Source organism: Leptosomus discolor, chromosome 16 (genome assembly GCF_034619465.1).
Source record: "Leptosomus discolor isolate bLepDis1 chromosome 16, bLepDis1.hap2, whole genome shotgun sequence".
NCBI classification, from domain to species: Eukaryota; Metazoa; Chordata; class Aves; order Leptosomiformes; family Leptosomidae; genus Leptosomus; species Leptosomus discolor.
In genome coordinates, this window is record NC_141406.1 from 7806875 (window position 1) to 7824736 (window position 17862).

Consider the following 17862-nt stretch of genomic DNA (forward strand, 5'->3'; position numbering starts at 1 on the left):
TGAATGATTCAGTGATGTCTCTAGTTTCTGCAGCATCAAAAATGCAGTGAAGGATTGATGAGGCCAAAAATATTGCTCTCAAAAAAAGCTCAGCTTGACTAGTTATTTATCACAAAAAGAAAATACATTTCATACAAGTACCTTGGAAACCAGCAAGATATTTTGATTTCCAGGCACAACAGTCACAGGCTGTAGGTGCTTCTCAGATCTCAAAACATACAGAAATGAAATGGGTCCTATGAATACAGCGTCAGATATGACGACACCATATCAGTCTTCCAAAATTGCACAAAAATATACTTGTCCCACTTGCTAGAATAATCACAATGAAGGAACAAATAATATTTTACTTGATGTCAAAACGTAATCACCCTGAGTAGGGAGAAAAAAAAATTTGCAAAGCTTCTATATATTAAGCTGCTCATATAATGCTAATATATCTCCATGATAAAATAAAACAAGCTGCTATTCCCTTTAGGCCTCATCTAAGTCTTGTTTTTTTGGTCCCTTAAAAACGGAGACTGACTTTTCCGCATGTCCAGAGGCCACTCAGAAACTAAAATAAAGCACAGATGCAAATACACTCTCCACTGAAACCCTGCTATTAACTTACTTTGATTAATAGTACCAGAGTTTTAATAACATAAAGTGAATTTTATGTTATTAAATAAAATATAATCTCCCATAAAAATGTCCATAAATTTTTGTAAATTTTGGTAAAGCTATAGCATATATTTTCTTAGAAGTGATATATGCATAACCTTATTACTAAAAAACCTAACAGTCTCTACAACTGTTAACCACACACAGCTCCATATGAAGGCAATAAGAAATTAGATTGTCCAAAACCTACATAATTTCACTCTAGGTGTTAATTAAAAGAAATCACTAAATCCATGGAGGTTTAAATCAATAAGAGAATAGAAGTCCACATTTAGGTGAGAACAAAATCTAAGGCTAAGGCCACAATAAAACTTAATATTACTCTCCTGTGTTCACTGGTGTTGAGACCTACAAATTGTAATACCTCTGCTGGCGAAAGTCCCAATCTAACATTCTTTTCATGAAAAGTTGTTTAAGAATATGACTGAGCTTTCATTAGGTCTCTGCGATTTACAGTTTTGAAGGGCGGATTTTAATTTTGTGTGTGTCAATCATAAACCCATCCAATTGTCATGGAAACACACAGTCATTCCAATGAAGAGTCAAATGATTAACTTGGCTGCTGGAACAAAAGTTTTATTGCTGCAATTTACTGAAACTGTCTGGTTTGCATTTATTAAGCTGAATAGAATCACAGTAATGGCCATGCTGCTGGACACAGTGCTCTGCCAAGATTTTAAATGGATTTGATACTTAAATTCTTTGCAGAAAACATGCATTATTCTGATTGTATTTAAGCTAGCAGGATGTTATAGGGTACACTTCAATTCTGTAAGACTGCCATGTTTCTGTCTGCCCTCAAACATGACTAATTAGGTTAATTGGGTCAATCAAGAATTTAAGGCATAAGGAAGGCATATCATGCTTAATATACTGCTTTGACAAAGTAATAATGTGATTATTACAATAGCAATTCATGTGATACCCCTATATCTTTGACAGGTCATTTTCAAAGCAGTCTCTTTAGTTAGGTCAGAATTGCTTTTCCAAATCAAGAAACGAACTTACTTGGCCGGCATTCCTCAAAAATCTGCCTTGGGATCTGTAATTAGGGCTAGCCTCACATCAGGATGTGTGTTGCCTCTGAGGCAGTGCAATGCTCCTGGCATTGTTTTGCAGACTAGGAGATAAAGTGAAACTCAGACCCAAGTTCACAAGTTCTTTAAGTACCTAAATACTCACTGATGACAGTTAGGACTAACTCATCTAAAGGAAAACAGAAAAACAAGTAAGGTAGAAAACTTAACAGGAAGTCTATAAGCTTCCTTGTAGGTCTTCCCAGATCATCTTATTTTCTTTTTTCTAGGTCTTTCAGTTCTTAAATTACTGTCCTGAACTCCAGCCATTCTTCCCCTTCTTACAAGCCTATGCACATAGGTTATGCCTCCTGTTTTACTATCCATGCTTTGATTGGGTTATCCATTTTTTCATAAAATTACAATAAATTACAGAAGGAGCATGTACTGGTTAGGAACTGATGAGCACATTCTAGTCAACAACTGAAATTTAAAAAGCTATGTTCCTTATTTATACACATTCACCATGCAGCATGTTCCTTACTGCACATGGATTGCATAGAGTATGTCTGTCCACTGCAACGCCACACAAACCTTCAAATCCTAAACAAATGTTTTAGCCCCTGAAAAGACCTGTAAAAGCAGTGGTCTGCTATCAAAAGCCCACCCTTTTAACAGGCTGCAATTACTGACACTTTTCAAAGTAACTCAAAGCATGTCAGGAGGATGCTTGGTCCTTAAAACCTGTAATGACATAATCATGCAAAAAGACATTATTTAGACTGATTCTGACTGCGAGCTCAGTTTCAGGAGCTGGCTGTTGCAATAAGTATATATAAAGAAATATGTTAATTTATATGCATACGTAATCTGGATACAATGGAGACACCACAAACACAGAATTCAAGCATTTCTTTCTACAGCTCCATTTCTCAGCTGCACCTAAGTCCATAATTCTGAAAGATTAAGAGAGGAATTTGAATTATGTGCAGTAACATTTATTCATACATGTCAAAAGGGTGGCATCCACCTCTCTCCCAAAATGTTAAGGAAAAGAAGAAAGCAAGCTGTATTATAGAAAAGACTGTATAGAGCATCTCCAGATTACAGCTTTATCGAACTGAAAGCATGACATATATTAACCCCTTTTAACTCCTTTCTGAAATCTATCAGCCAGTTATGCCAGAAGCAAAGAGACCAAGTAAAGTGATCTGACATATTGCTACATTCCAGACAGACAACTCGGAAAGATAGTTAACTCACTGAATCCTTTGTCACAGTCTTCTTCACAACTTGCACAGGCTGCTGTCAGCAAAGTCAACTCTAAAGTTTCAAATCCTTAAGAAAACTCAAAATACTGTCTGATGTCAAAAAAAAACCAAACCCAAGTATACTGAACACATAAAATATGAAGAAATTTTTATAATTCCATTAAACAGTAAGAGCTTAATGAAATACCACCTTTAACATCATAATGCAAGTATTTTACATTTATAGAGCTTTTTCAACTTGATACTTCAACATATTTTCCAAGGGAAGTAAAGTTATCACTAGTAAGACACATCATAATCTATCCAATCTATTCTGGGATTAGAAACGAGTTTTTACTTTCATATCCATATTCCTATTCTTTGATCACCATGCTGGCTCCTAAGAATGGAGTAGCTCAAAAGGGAACTAAAAAAAATCCATTAATACCCAAACCTGTAGATAACAGTACATATTTCCACATGCATTTATAATTTCCTGCACACAAATTGGTGTGGTCAAACATCTTCGAAGTCATTTTCAGAGCCTCTGTGAAAATTTAGTAACTATAGTCCGCATTAACTGTGGTTTCAATGCACGTGAGGGCCAAGAGATTGAAGCAGTAACTCGGACTGGCTGCCTCCACAGGCAGAACAATGGAACTGCATCTGAAGCTTTTACCTTCTTCATTTTTTGCCTAAGGCAGATAAACATACAGGCTTACACACATCGAGTATGCTTCACATTGTAACGATACTTCTGAAATCTTAGGTAATTTTAGAAGACAAACAGATTTTTTTCATGCAGTTTCTATGTATCTTTAAACTTGGCTATTTCACTTCAACGTATATCCTTTCTAATTCATACACTAACTCAGATCATTTTTTATATCACAGAAATGAAAAAGATCACATCAGTTCATTCACTGTAAAATTAGACAAACTTAATTGGCTATAAAAGAACTAGACTGCAGAAACTATCCAGGTTAAATCTGAGAAACTGGGAATAGAAGAAAAGGACAAAGATTTTGTTTATGTAACTCAGCAGCATATAGCTAGATCAAATACTTTGTCCAGTACAGAAACAGGATTGGTTGGGTTGCAAGGGTTTGTTTGTTGGGGGTTGTTTTGGGAATGGGGAGGGGCAGTGTTCCCTCAGGTTTTCTTGGCCTGAAGTTTGACTGCTTTTCAAAAAAAGTGATAGAGCAGTTTCACTCCTATCTTTAAAGCACACTGAAGCAATAATCAAGCTCACCATAGAGCAAATGTATCAAGAATTATCTGGCATGTTGCTCTCCACAATTAAGTTGACCACAGTAATAGAAGTTACCCAGCCATAACCCTGAAATTTCACTCCTCTGACATAGCTCTACTAAGTTTTTACATCTACCATAAAATGGTGTAACCTTCACATTATTCCTTCTCTATGTAAAACTGCTCTTCTGAGTCCAACTGAGAAAGAAATCAGATTGTTTAAAAAAATCCTTTTTATCGAAAAACACATGAACAAAGCTAAAAATGTAATTTTAAGTGCTGTGTTTTCCTTTCAGTTTATTATAACAATTTACTCAGAATCACTCACCATCAGCAGCCCTTGGACTTAAATTTCTCCAGTCTTTATTAATACACATACTGCCCAGGACAACGGGTAGTAGGGAAGATTCTGATTGCACAGAGAACTATTCCCCTTTGTACTTGAAATAAATGTACAGAATGTGCAAAATTTACTTTGAAGAACAGAGCTATGACACTTAACATGTTTTATTAAGTAATGAGAAAAGAATGGATGCAGAATTGCACCCTGTACTCACGCCATTAGTCCTACTGGAGCTGGGAAAACTGGCCCCGTGAGTGCTACTGCCCTGAAGCCAAGGTTTGAGGGGTGTGAAATTTCATGCTACAATATCTAAAAATATGTAGAAGTTGGAACAAATTCAACATCTGCAAGCCTACTGAAGTATAAGACTGGCCTTAAATATTTCAGCTATTCCAGTACTCTAGACTCCTACTCTCTTAACAGTGGCCAATAGCTGATGCCAAGGAAAAGTACAAACAGAGACAAACTTACAATAGTACTTTCTCAGGATGATGTTACACACAACAGGAATGTAGGCTGCCATCCTGGATAACAAATCTAGATGTTTGCTACAGCAGAAGCATCTACAGTACAGCCCAAATACTACAGAACTGTATAGGAAGAGTTTTCTGAACTCCTTTCAACACAACGCAATACAGTGGTTTGCCATCAGATCCCCAAATGCAGAATCTTCCAGTCGAAAGATCTCTTTCGCAAGGAAAGGCAGGGAATTATACAATCCACAAGAGACTGCAAATTGCAAATTTGTGGGATGCTTCTGAACACTTGAATATGGAAGGTATTAGTTTTCTGCAGATTTTCTCTACTGCATTATACTAGTTTTCTCATGGAGAGACTGGCAGAGTGACTTTGGATGTATCCTTCCTCCATTGCACCACAACAATGTTGAGCCCAGAGCTCCCTCTTTATCTTCTTAATTTTCTTCTCAGTACTGTGTCATAAGCTCCCATGACAACCTGAGAAGCACAGTTTAAGAGAAACTTAAGGCACATTTTGGAGCATACTGTATTTTTAGTAAGCTAAACAAAGCTAAGCCATATGGTCCTACATTTTAATGTGATGTAATCTAAAACTACTTTTTATTTTTATTTATTTTTTACAATGCAAGACAGTCCTAGTCTTCACAGTATTTTGCACTTCAGATGGATCTTCTAAAGCCGGCTGTTTTGCCTGCAACCAACTTTTGATAATTTGTTCTGCATGTTCTCCAAGACAAAAAATTGGTGCACTGCAATCTCAGACATCACCTGAAACTTTCACAAGCCAATAGAAACAAAGTACTAAACGTATCCCTGACTGATGCACACTTCACTATGGATGAAACTAATCTAAGGCGCTCCCCTGTAATATGTCTCTATATTGAACTGAGTCCTGCTTCTGTAAATATAGAAGAATCGAGTTTAATTAAGCTGACACAGAGAGATTAAGTTTGGATCTCAACTCCTAGCCTTCATGGTAACTTTAAAATATTAAAGTTTGTTATAAGTCCCCATCTCTGAGACCTAAATGCAGTACTGGTCCATGAGTAGGTATCAGAGGTGCTACTAAAAAAAAAAAACAACAAACAAAACACCCCCATAAAATTCACCTAGCACTTTTTGGGGCATTCAAAAACAATTTCAAATCTTCCTACCTATTTTTAAAAACAAGTGAAGGGAGATTACAAAAAAAAAACCCATTATTTTCGTGTGCTAAATCACCTGTTTTTTCAATATATGTAATATATGTCCATCTTAGGCACTGTCCAAAATATAGTGGTCCAAGCAGGTAAATGGTTGAGAACTATGAACTTCTGTTTCATTTTTGCTTGTCTTTTAACACTTTGCTTGCTGTTTATTGTGACTCTAAAACTGAGATAATTCAGAAATTTAATGCAACAGTCCTTGCAAAACATTGTTTAATAGACAGTACTTCGAAGATACAAAAACCCCCAAATACTATTTAAACACTAGAATTGTCTAGTAGTGAATAAGCTACTGCTATAAAAACAGGCAGCAAATGCCTAAAGCAGAATTTCACTTGTTCGGATTGTTTACTAGAGAGATTTAATTGACACACCAGCAGGTTATTTTGCTGGTCTCACTGCCTGTGCTCCAATTCCGCTCACAGATGAATCAATGATGTTCAAATCTTGTTACCTGCCTCTGTGGCTTCAAAACATCTGACTGTGCAAATTATTATTTTATCCTTTTTCATTTGGTAGGCTAGCTGTGTTATGCACAATATTGTCACAAAAATGTATTAGCTCCTCTTTTAGCAATTCAATACACCTTATAATTAAGAAATATTTATTAATATCCCTGGTACGCGTCAAGCCATTAACCCCACACAACAGAAATGAAAATAGATCTCCCAGGAACCCTGTTAAAATAGGGTAGGATCAAGACTTTATATAAAAACTCTTGCAACTAATCTTAAGGCTTCTTTTCTACGGTGGTCACTTAGCATTTTTTGGGCAAACTGACATGAGGAATGTGAGCCCATAACAGCAAGCAACGTACCTTTGAATCTGGAAAAATGTCAAGCCTTTCTTTGGGCTAGTGCCTGAAATCATTTCAGCTCTGGAGTTACCCAGTGGTGTGTGGCAGCAGTGGGAAGACATTGCCTGCTCTGGCTAAGACGTGCCCTCTCCTGGCAGATCCAAGCAATATCCTAGGATGGCTAATGCCTGCCTGGATGAAGAACAACTAGTTCCTCTGTTAATAATACCAATGCACATTACGAGAGGATTTTTATTATTGCTTTTCTAGTAAACATTCATGTACAATGAACTGTTCTTAACACTTCAGAAAATATACTGAACATGTATATTACAAACCTGGCATTTTTCAAATAGTTCTGGCCTTACAAGTACATAAAGGAAAAATCATAGGACAACTAGGAGACTGTTAGTCATCAAAATGTCCATTAGAGGACCAAGAAGTAGGAAAAAAAAAAAGAAAACCAACACCAGAATATAAAACCTTGTCTTGGTTTAATATTTTTGGTTAATGACGGGCATTACTTCATAGGGTTCATATCCCCACGCTGCTGAAGAAGCCACCTAAGATTTTCTATTATTTAATTCAGTTGCCATTTAGCTCCTGAAGAACTTTCTCCATAAAATTCATGCTACTCTCTCTACAAAATTCTGCCACTCATGAGCAGATAGAAAAGCAAAAGCAGGTTAGGACATAAGAGATACTGTTCAATATTAAACATCATAGGTTTAATCAATTAGTGCCTTGAAGTAGGTTCCACTGAGCAGCCCCGTAAATCTGCTGCTTTGCAACTACCCTCCTTTGAGAAATGGACTTACAGAGGTCAGCAGAACTTGTATTGTGCTTTTTAACCTTACAATTACAGTAGGTTTAGAGTAATTTTAGAGTAAAATATTTTATGCAATTTAATTGTTCTCAGTATTTTTCGTGCTATTTCCACTTAAGTATTCAGGCAAACAATTTTTCCAATAGAATGATATAGAAATGCTAACAATAGGTAAAAATTAAAAACATATTTGGAAAGGCAAGTTTTGAATATGATGCATGAATCTTATGGCTCATGTACCTCATCTTGTCCAGACCAGCTTAAATTCTGAGTATTAAAAATAGGTTGTGGTTATGGAATAGAAATAGACAGATGTTAACAGAAGAGAAATTGATACAGTAAGTGCTACCTGATATTAAAAGTAAACGTCCCGTCACTGCTAAGACATATCTAAGGCAAAGAGATCAAACCAGCTTGTGAAATGCTGGACTTTGAGACAATAGGATCAAGAAACCTTCTAGAAGAAACAAAGGAATGAAAGTCCTCAGGCAAAGGACAGATGCATTTGTGTCTTGTTCTGATCATACTGCTGGATAAAATGCTTTTCAGTGCCAAAAATGGTGCCAGTCCACTTTAATCTGACAATGATTACTACGCAGAACTGATATATTTGCTTGAGTCATCAGCTGAAAAACCTGTGTCTGGACTAACCAGGAAGGAGTGGCTTTGAGGTTTCTAAGATTTCTCTGAAGATTAAAGTACAGACTTTAGCAAAGAGATTCAAGCAAAGATTTTTAAAGATCTCTAGAAGTGGAAGTAAAAGGCAAATGGGCAGAATCTGAAACACATATTGTAAGTACAACAGAAAAATATAATTATTTCTCTACTGGTTGAACTGCACTGCAATATTTTAAGACTGTATTTTCTTCCTTTGGGTACAGGAACTGTAAACAAGCACGACTTCTACCTATCACAGTTCCTTAATAGATCTTACACAATCTCAAGCGTACTATTGTCCCTGTTATTTCTCCTCTCCTACATCCTTCCTGCATTTTCTCAAGGACATTGCCCATGTTTGCCCGTTTCCCCATATGGAATTACAGCAAGTAAACATAAATGGAAAATTAATCCACTCCTGCGGAAGTACATGTCGCTCTGAGATCAGTAGAACAAGAACTGGTTCCTGGCAGATGCTGGAACACTGTTCACTCAACACACAGCAAGTACCACTGTTAACACACAGTAACACTTCATTATGAGTTTTTGAAGCGTTACTGCTTTTTCCAACCAGCACAATTCTTGTTCTGTGTTCCTTATTTCCTCCCTTTATTTTCCATAAAGCACCAGAACTAACTCAGTAACATTTTGGTTAGAGGTGATTTCTTATTCCAGACAGTTTGCAGGTTCTGTACCACCCATCCATTTCACCAAATCACTGGAGGATGACAATGCTCTACCCAGCTTATTTACCCGAAGGAAAAATGAAAATGACAAAATGTTTCTTTTGCCTCATCTGCTCCTCACTGGTGCAGAGCTCTATAGGTAAAACACTCATCAGAGCCAAAAGCGTGGGCATGATTGAACTTTAAACAAGCTAAACATCAATTGTTTTTATTTATAGACCCAGGAGACCAATTCAACCTCAAAAGACTAAAGTAAAATTAATTTACTATTCAGAGCTGTCTATAAGACAGGCCTAGCCTGAAAAAATATTAAAAATTAGTATTAAGTAGATGGTATAATTGTTTCCATTGGACAAAATGGCTTAAAATTCCATTTTCACAGTGGTTATAGATCCAGAACATACCTTGCTCCATCCAGGCATTAAATCTAGGAATTTTTTTCCCCCCCATGCCATGCCATTGAGTGCTACTGACTTCGATAAACACTGAATATACAGCATCTCAGGCTGTACCAGATTTATGATCTCTCTAACCGGACTTACTATCTCTGGCATCTGTTCGGGAGGCGCAGCATAAGGCAAGTTCATCAGTTCAAACCTTGTTTATAAATAGATGCTGCAGATGCATTTCAGAGTAGATATTGTAGGCTCTTTATTTTCCATTTGAGAACTCTGCATCCTCTAGATAATGCCCATACATAAATACAGAACATTAACATAACAGCTTAAGAGATGCGATGTGGTATATTTTAAGATATACAAGAATCTGCAGCTTTATGACAGCATCAAAATGGTTGTTAGATTCAGCTGCAGGTTAACACATAGTGCCTAATTTTCACTTCTGTGATACACGTGGCTTGTAGATCAAAAGGTAAACCGTTAAGAATGAGTAACCATTGTCGAACACGCAGTGCAGCACAACTGGCAATCTTCCCATTAGCAAAGTTGCCTGGAAAGAGTTGCCTATCACTTACACCACAGGTATCTAGCTTTCAGCCAGACAGGTCCCCACATCACAAACAACAAATTCACTTCCCGAAACTAAATTGTCGCATGAATTCCAGTCATTCAATATTGCAACTGTATTTCTGTGGCTTAGATTGTGGCAACAGGGAATGAAGCAAGCAGAAAGAAAAGGCTAATTGTAAAAGGTAAAGTTCGCTTTTACAGTGAAATCTTTTTGTTATGAATAATGGACCCAGAAAGGAAGGACAACTATTAATGAATCAGTGATAGAACAAAAAATAATTTGCTGAGGTCATTTAGTCTGTCAGTACTAAAAGATTTGAAAGCCTCTAATTTAGTTCTTCACAAAGGAAGCTCCCTGCTGATAACAACTTCGCAATGAATTTTCAGCATTTAACTTCAAATTGAAATCAGTACTGTAGCTTCCTATTTCTCTATCAGGTACTATTTCAAACACAAAGCTCAAATTCTGGACAGAAAGCATCACTGGCTATTTACAGTTTAGGCAATTTCTTTAGACAGATAATAAATCAAAGTACACATCAATCCAGCAACTGAAGTCCGACTACAGAAATATCTTAAATATTAGTTTATGCACTCAGTGGAGCTCTGCTCCAAACAATGTCTACATCTATCTAAATCAAGTATCCAGTTTCTAGATATTATTTTAGGTGCTTTTGCTTCTGTTTAGTAGGTGTAATGAGAACAGCAGTCACAATGATATTTAAAAAGAAAAAAAATACAGCTAGGTTTCTGCAGTGACACAGAACACGATCAATCTGCTAACACCTGACACCTGATAAGTTCACAGTGTCCATAAAATGCATCACTATACGTATGTGTTAGAAACATCCATATTCTTGGCTCCTTATTCTCCTATAAAACAGGAAAGTGGAATGGCTCTCCTGAGATTCATAAACAGATTTTGATTTCATCCAGAAAAACCTCCATCCTTCTCTTTGCAACAGAAAGCTCTCCCACCTCCACTTGTTCTTCTTTGCAGCTTCAATATAACAGTATGATTCATGGCTTTGTGGATAGCACAGTAAGTTTCACGAAAAACCCCAGACCCATAGCATTAAGATTTTCTGATAGCTATTTATTTATACCTTGCAAGACAAAAGAAATTAAAATGCATTTATATTAAACAAGTGTATCTTCTCCTTCTTTCTTATGGGGTCCATAAAAGACATTTTATTTCACTCCATATACTCTATGCTCATGTATAATGCGAGTTCCATGAGCCCTGACTCCAAGCAAGTGACTTCTACCAGCCAAAGAAATCAGCCCTGCCTATGCTCTGGGAGATTTGCCAAAGAAAAACAAGCTCCATGGTAAAGGTCATTAGGAATAAGAGACATTCTTTACACTGTGCTGAGTACAGAGACTAATCCACTTCTTTTGGTAGGAAGTATGCAGGTAGGGGATGAGCAAGCATTAGTTCCAGACTCTTCCACTCCTACTTTGCTAAGTATATTCAGGGAATCATCCATTTTGACCTGCTTCTTTTGTTCTTGATGTCATGCGCTACAAACCCCGGCATTATGCTTACTAGGACAAATCTATTGTACTGTGCTGGAAATCCTCTCTAATAGTGTGGGGGATGCTAGCAGTAAGGGCAGTAAGTCAGTTGGCTGCTGTTATCATCAATCAAGCATGAAGGCTCTGCTATTCTGCAGCCTGAATTCTTTATCTAACTGATTAGTCATACAGGCCAACTGTATTACAGTATTGCTTCCCAACTCCCATTACAGAACTCCTTCATTTGGAGTATTAAAAAACCCAGCTGATGAGCTCAATGTTGCATGAAACATGCTTTAGAGAGGAAGGAGAGGAGGCAAGGCAGCAGAGGATAGAGAGGAAGAGATACAATCCCCTTATCCCTACAGATCTTCATGCAAAAAGGAAAGGAGTGAAAGCCTGCAAACCAGTTCAAAAGCAAATAAAACAACAAGAGGCCACTAAGACAAACACTAGAAAGCTATGTTAAGGGTCAGAGTGAATTAAATATGCAAAGAAATGAAGCACAGCAAGGAAATAGCCTTACTGGCAGAATTCGCATATCTGTTCCTGTTTGTTAAACAACTGAGAAAGGCATTTCAGGAGAGTATCAGTAACATGAGGCTGAATTTTCTTTTTGCTATGCTCAGGGAGGTTTTCTATTTCAACAGCCCTCTTAAGAAAAAGAAACAGATTCCTTAAAAAACATTCCCCTGTTATTTTCTCTATCACATTCTGTACTGTTCCCCATAGAGACCTTATGTCAAAGGTGGCCTCTTTTGACTTCATAGGAAAGTTACTACTCAGCTATTTCACCCATCCAAGAAAAAGAAAAACACCTTGCTCAAGAATCCGATTTCCGGACTGTAATCTATTTCAGTCTTTTCCCATACGCCCCTACACAAGCACACATGCCTGCTTGCCAGTAGTAAAGCATTAATTCAGGGACTTGACAAGAAGCTATCACATTTTAGCCCAGAATCCCCCTTCTTCCTGCTTCCTTGACCTACACAAACCTATTTTATATGCTCATGCAGTTTCTACTGCATTTTTCTTCTTCCGTGGAAAGTCACACTTGGTTACAAAAACCTTTGAACATAAAGTCCGAGTGTATCACAGCCAAGAACTTAATCTAAAAGGATGAGCATTTACCGCAATGACCTCCATGCTGTCCAGCAGACAGGCACTGAAATAAGATGCTTTACCCATAAATGTCTACCTTTGGATAAATGTCTCGCATCTTACAACCTTGCCAAGCAAAAGTTTTTGATTTGGAATTACATCTATTTTGTCTTAAAAGCAGAGTTACCAATCCAAAGATGTCTTCCTGTTTCCTTTTTTTCCAGCACCTGGCACTACTCTCCTGTTTTAGAGCTTTTGCACACCCTGGAAGTCCTAGTCACTTCTCCATAAGAAGTTGGACCCCAAGTGACTCTCAAACAGCTTTTCTTTCCAGTGAAATGTATAGAGTGCCAGATATTACATGCTATACCAAGTGTCTCCTCTGCAGTTTAAAATATTCCATTCCCACCATACCTGCTGGTTTCAATATTCAGAAGTTCAAGCACTGCTGAGCAGGCACCCAGTGGGATTTCAGAGCAGAATGTAAAGAGGAATTACTTAAGAAAAAAACGCCTGCAATGACGGAGTCCTGCAGTCAGAAAATGTTCCCGTTGCAAAGCCCTCTCCCACCAAATGCTGAGGACATGAGAGAAACAAGAAAACACACAGACAGGCCTGCCCTCCCATCCTGGTCAGATAAACCTACAAAATACACGTTCACAGAGTTGACCATAGTATGTGCCAGATAAATAAAACCAAATTCAAGTATAATCACTATCAATATGCAAGACAAATAAATCAAGCATGCTCTGGATGTGGCTATTCTGTAGCAGATTGCTCTGCTGTCTTCTATCACACATTGCTAGAGGTAAAGACAATTGCAAAACAGAAACAGGAATATTTTGCACTCTATATTCTTTATATCAGGAGCTGACTTTTTTCAGTTTAATATGTATCCACAGAGGCCTAGCCACAACTGTCATCACAGCTAGTCTTTTCTCTAGTGAGTTTCTTGGGGAAGGACTGACTTAATTTCCCTCATTTGTACTGTGCCAAGCACAGTACGGTCTTCGTCCCAACTGAGGCCTCCAGGCACTGTACCAACGCAGTCACCAGACAAGCAAGTTGATGTGCTTAATGCAAAATTCCTCAGTTTTAGCAGGCAGCTTGAAAGATACGAGGATAAAGCAGTGCAACAGTGGTAAACATGACTTAATTGTACTTTTAAAATAAAGCTGCTTACTCCTACTTTTTACTGCTTAGTCCACCATTCTCTCTCCTGCTTCTGTTACTACCTGGACCTGAAGATATTGTTTACATTTATATTTGTTCCAAAAGGTGCTTAGCTTACTCCAGGAATAGCATAAAATAAAAACTATGTACAGTGGGACAGAGAGTTAAAATGACCTTTTTTTTTTTTTTTTTTTTTTGCTAGCATTGCTGAATAAAAGGGCTGAAACATTTATTTTTGAGCCAGTAATGGCAGGATAAGTGTCAGACGTAACGAAAAAAGTTCCACTAGAGCTCTCTGCAGCTTAAATCCCTGTTAAATTTATTCATATTTGATTCCACCCTCAGAAAGCCAGTCCTCTTCTGTCTTTTATTGTTTATATTAGATATAGTGAGTCACGGAAATAAAGTGACATGAAACCACCACATTTACGCTAAAGAAATCATCCCACATCTTTTCAGATTCTCTTTCCTGCTATTTCTGTAGCATGCCTCCAATTGAGTCTGCGAGATTGATTACCCAAGCAAGGGCTAAGTGCTTATTCTTGACTCCAGTTATTTAGCTGCTCACATTCTCATTTTGGCATGCCAATTTAGAGGAAACAGATGCATTACCCATCAGCTACATAACCTAACTGAGTGTATACAGGACCTGTATACACACCTATCTGACCCATACCTATAAACAACAAAGTTACAGTAATGCTAAGCAAAGATAATCACCTGTAAGTACCATTAGTTTCCTTTTCCACATTTATGTAAGTTATGAATACCCTAGGAGAGATGGCGATCTCTCTGTATATAAGAAGTCAAGGACAATCAAATGGCTAACTTCAGCACTTCAGGCACTATCAATGCAGTGAAGAATATCTTCTGAAAACCAAAATTGGTGTGTTTAAGGCATCAGGTTGGCCACAGACTATAAGGAGGAACACAGCCTGTAAGAAGGAACACATCTTGCTTTGTAGTTTTGTGATCACCGCTTTTTCCAATTAAACACTATTTCTAATCTAGTGTCCCTACTATGGCAAAAGAGAAAGGTGACTAGTACTTTTGGTGACTAAATTAACTGGGTGACTGCACAGCTGACAAAGTTACCTTTTGCAAGTAAGCTCCTTCTGCAATACTCCAGATTTGGAAATCAGCCTTAAGTATTCTATTTATGTTCTTTTCTTCCCTACAAAATGGTTCAACTACATGAGATGCAGGCCCAAATATTCTATATATTCAAAAGAATGCCAGATTTAACATAGCAACTTGCATGCGACAGATTACATGCTTTCACTTGGCCACACAGTCAAAAACTCTCTCATGTGAAAATACATTAGAATCTCAGAATCAGTTAGGTTGGAAAAGACCCTTAAGGTCATCTAGTCCCACCATAAACCCAACACTGCCAAGTCCACCAATAAACCATGTCTCTAAATGCCACACCTGCATGTCTTCTAAATACCTCCAGGGACGGTGACTCAACCACTCCCCTGGGCAGCCTGTTCATTTCAATGCTTCAAAACTACTTCAGTGAAGAAATTTTTCCCAATATCCAATCTAAACCTCTCCTGGCACAACTTGAGGCCATTTCCTCTTATCCTATCACTTGGTACTTGGGAGAAGAGACCAACACCCACCTGCTTTCAGGTCACTGTAGAGAGCCATTCCATTGTAGGGGTCTCCCCTGAGCCTCCTTTTCTCCAGGCTAAACAACCCCACCTCCCTCAGCCACTCCTCACAGGACTCATTCTCTTGACCGTTCACCAGTTTCAGACTGAAAAGTCTGAGGTTCCCTGGATCCTCCTTCTGGCCCTTCCTACAGATGGCCATCACATTTGCTAACCTCCAGTCAGCTAGGACCTCCCTGGTTAGCAGAGTTAGACAAACCCTGATGAATGAGGCAAACCTAAGAGAGGAATTACACAGTGGAGGTGTGTTTAACCCATGAAGAGCTCAAACCAAGACAATGTCTTTGCTAGCTAGCACAGTATCCTCAGCCAGTATTTGAAAGTTATGCTACAAGGCCAGTAAAAAAATGCAGATAACTTCCCTTCCTTTGTTCATCCAGCTGCACCAAGTGGTATTAAAAAAAATTTTGACTCCACATTTGATATGCTTCAAACCATTTATAGGATTGATATCAAGCAAATAGTCACAGCTGTCCAACATTTGCCATTCTTAATTTTGTATAACCATAAGGTCACCATGGATTTACTGTATCTTCACCAGCAAAAGACCAGAGTTGCTTCATAATGTTCTAAATGCTTAAACATTAAAATTCATAGCTTTCAGAAAAATTATGCCCAGCTAGTAAACTTCAACTTATCCTATACATACAAATCTTTCACCAAACATATTAATTATGTGATTAAAAATAAAGAGATCACTTCAATTTTTGCAGTAGCTACACCTGCAAATGCAGACAGGTGTTCTGCATAAAGTAGATCTACAGTAATCTTCTGAACTGCAAATTTCTTCTTGCTCCATGCATTTGGTATATATCAGCTTTAATAAAACCTGATCTCAATTCTTTCTTTTAAATTTCACTAGCAACTCCATCCATCATTATTCAAATTAATTTTTACTTTATTTTTAGAGTGATTCTACTTCTCAGTCTTGCATGCTGTTTTTAATGACCCTAACATTTTAATTTAAAAGTCAAAAAATGGCCTATTCAACATTTATAATACTTTTTAGCTATCATGCCATGAAAAACTCCTAATTGTTTTAAGCATACCAGTTTGCAATGATTTTACTTGCTATTTGTCTTTCTGTGTATGTGTGATCTGAAACCTTTCCACTGGAAATTCTGGTACCAAAAGCCACAGCCCCCTGTCTGGGCTATCAGCAACAGTATGAATCACAACTTACATCTACAGTAACTATCATACCAACTACTACTGCTGTGTTTCCAGACTAAGCCTATATAAGTCAGCACTGTATGTTAGTCATGGAGAGTGGGAGCACTCAGTATTTGAAGGTGGGTTTTTTCTCACTGTTTAGCTCAAGCTATAAGGGTTACAGTTTATGGTTTATGACCAAGTCAAACCTAACAAAGCTTCAAACTACTCACATATGCCCAGTCTTACAAGGATATGATAAAAGGTTTAAAGACACTGCTTTGAGCAGGGGCTGGACCAGATGACCTCCAAAGCTCCCTTCTAACATAAATTATTCAGTGATTCTGAGACAAAACACTCTGGTTTCCAAAGCCTTCAAAAAGGACCCACACCTTTAGGCTTTATTCCTTTGAATTTTCAGGAGGTCAAATGCTGACAGAAATTGGGCATTAGCAATTCCTTTGAAGTCAATGGAAATTACAGCACGTCACCCCTTCAAATGGGTTTTGGCTTAAGAAATTTTAGTGTGACTACTAACATGAAGACAGACTTTGGTGTAAAAATTCTGGTGTAACTTCTTTTACTCTACCTCTCCCATCCCAGCATGCATTCATGCATGCAGTCTCCACCACCAAATAAATCAGACACGCTTTTTCACCCTATTGATCAGCCTTAGACACGACACTTTCTTTTACTACTAACCAGCAGAATCAGAGCACAGGAACGTGACAAACGCTTGTAAAGGTTGACTAGCTTACCTCGCCATGATCCTATCCACCTACAAAGGCAAGAGTTACTAATCATGGGATAATCTCAAAGCTATATACCTTCATGGAAAAGAGCTAGTACACCCTACTAATTAAAGTTTTATCAGGAGACTCTGAACATTTTTATTCAGAACTAGCACAAATAATACTTGGACTCCATGATCTTGAAGGTCTCTTCCAACCAAAACTGTTCTATGATTCTACTGATCTCTTTAAATGTAAAGGACAGAAAGAGCTCCTCCTGCTTTTCAATAAACAACATTTGCTGTCATGAAGCTTTATTTTAAAGCCAGATATGTAAAGGCAAAATGAGATAACAAGCAGTTTCAGCACTG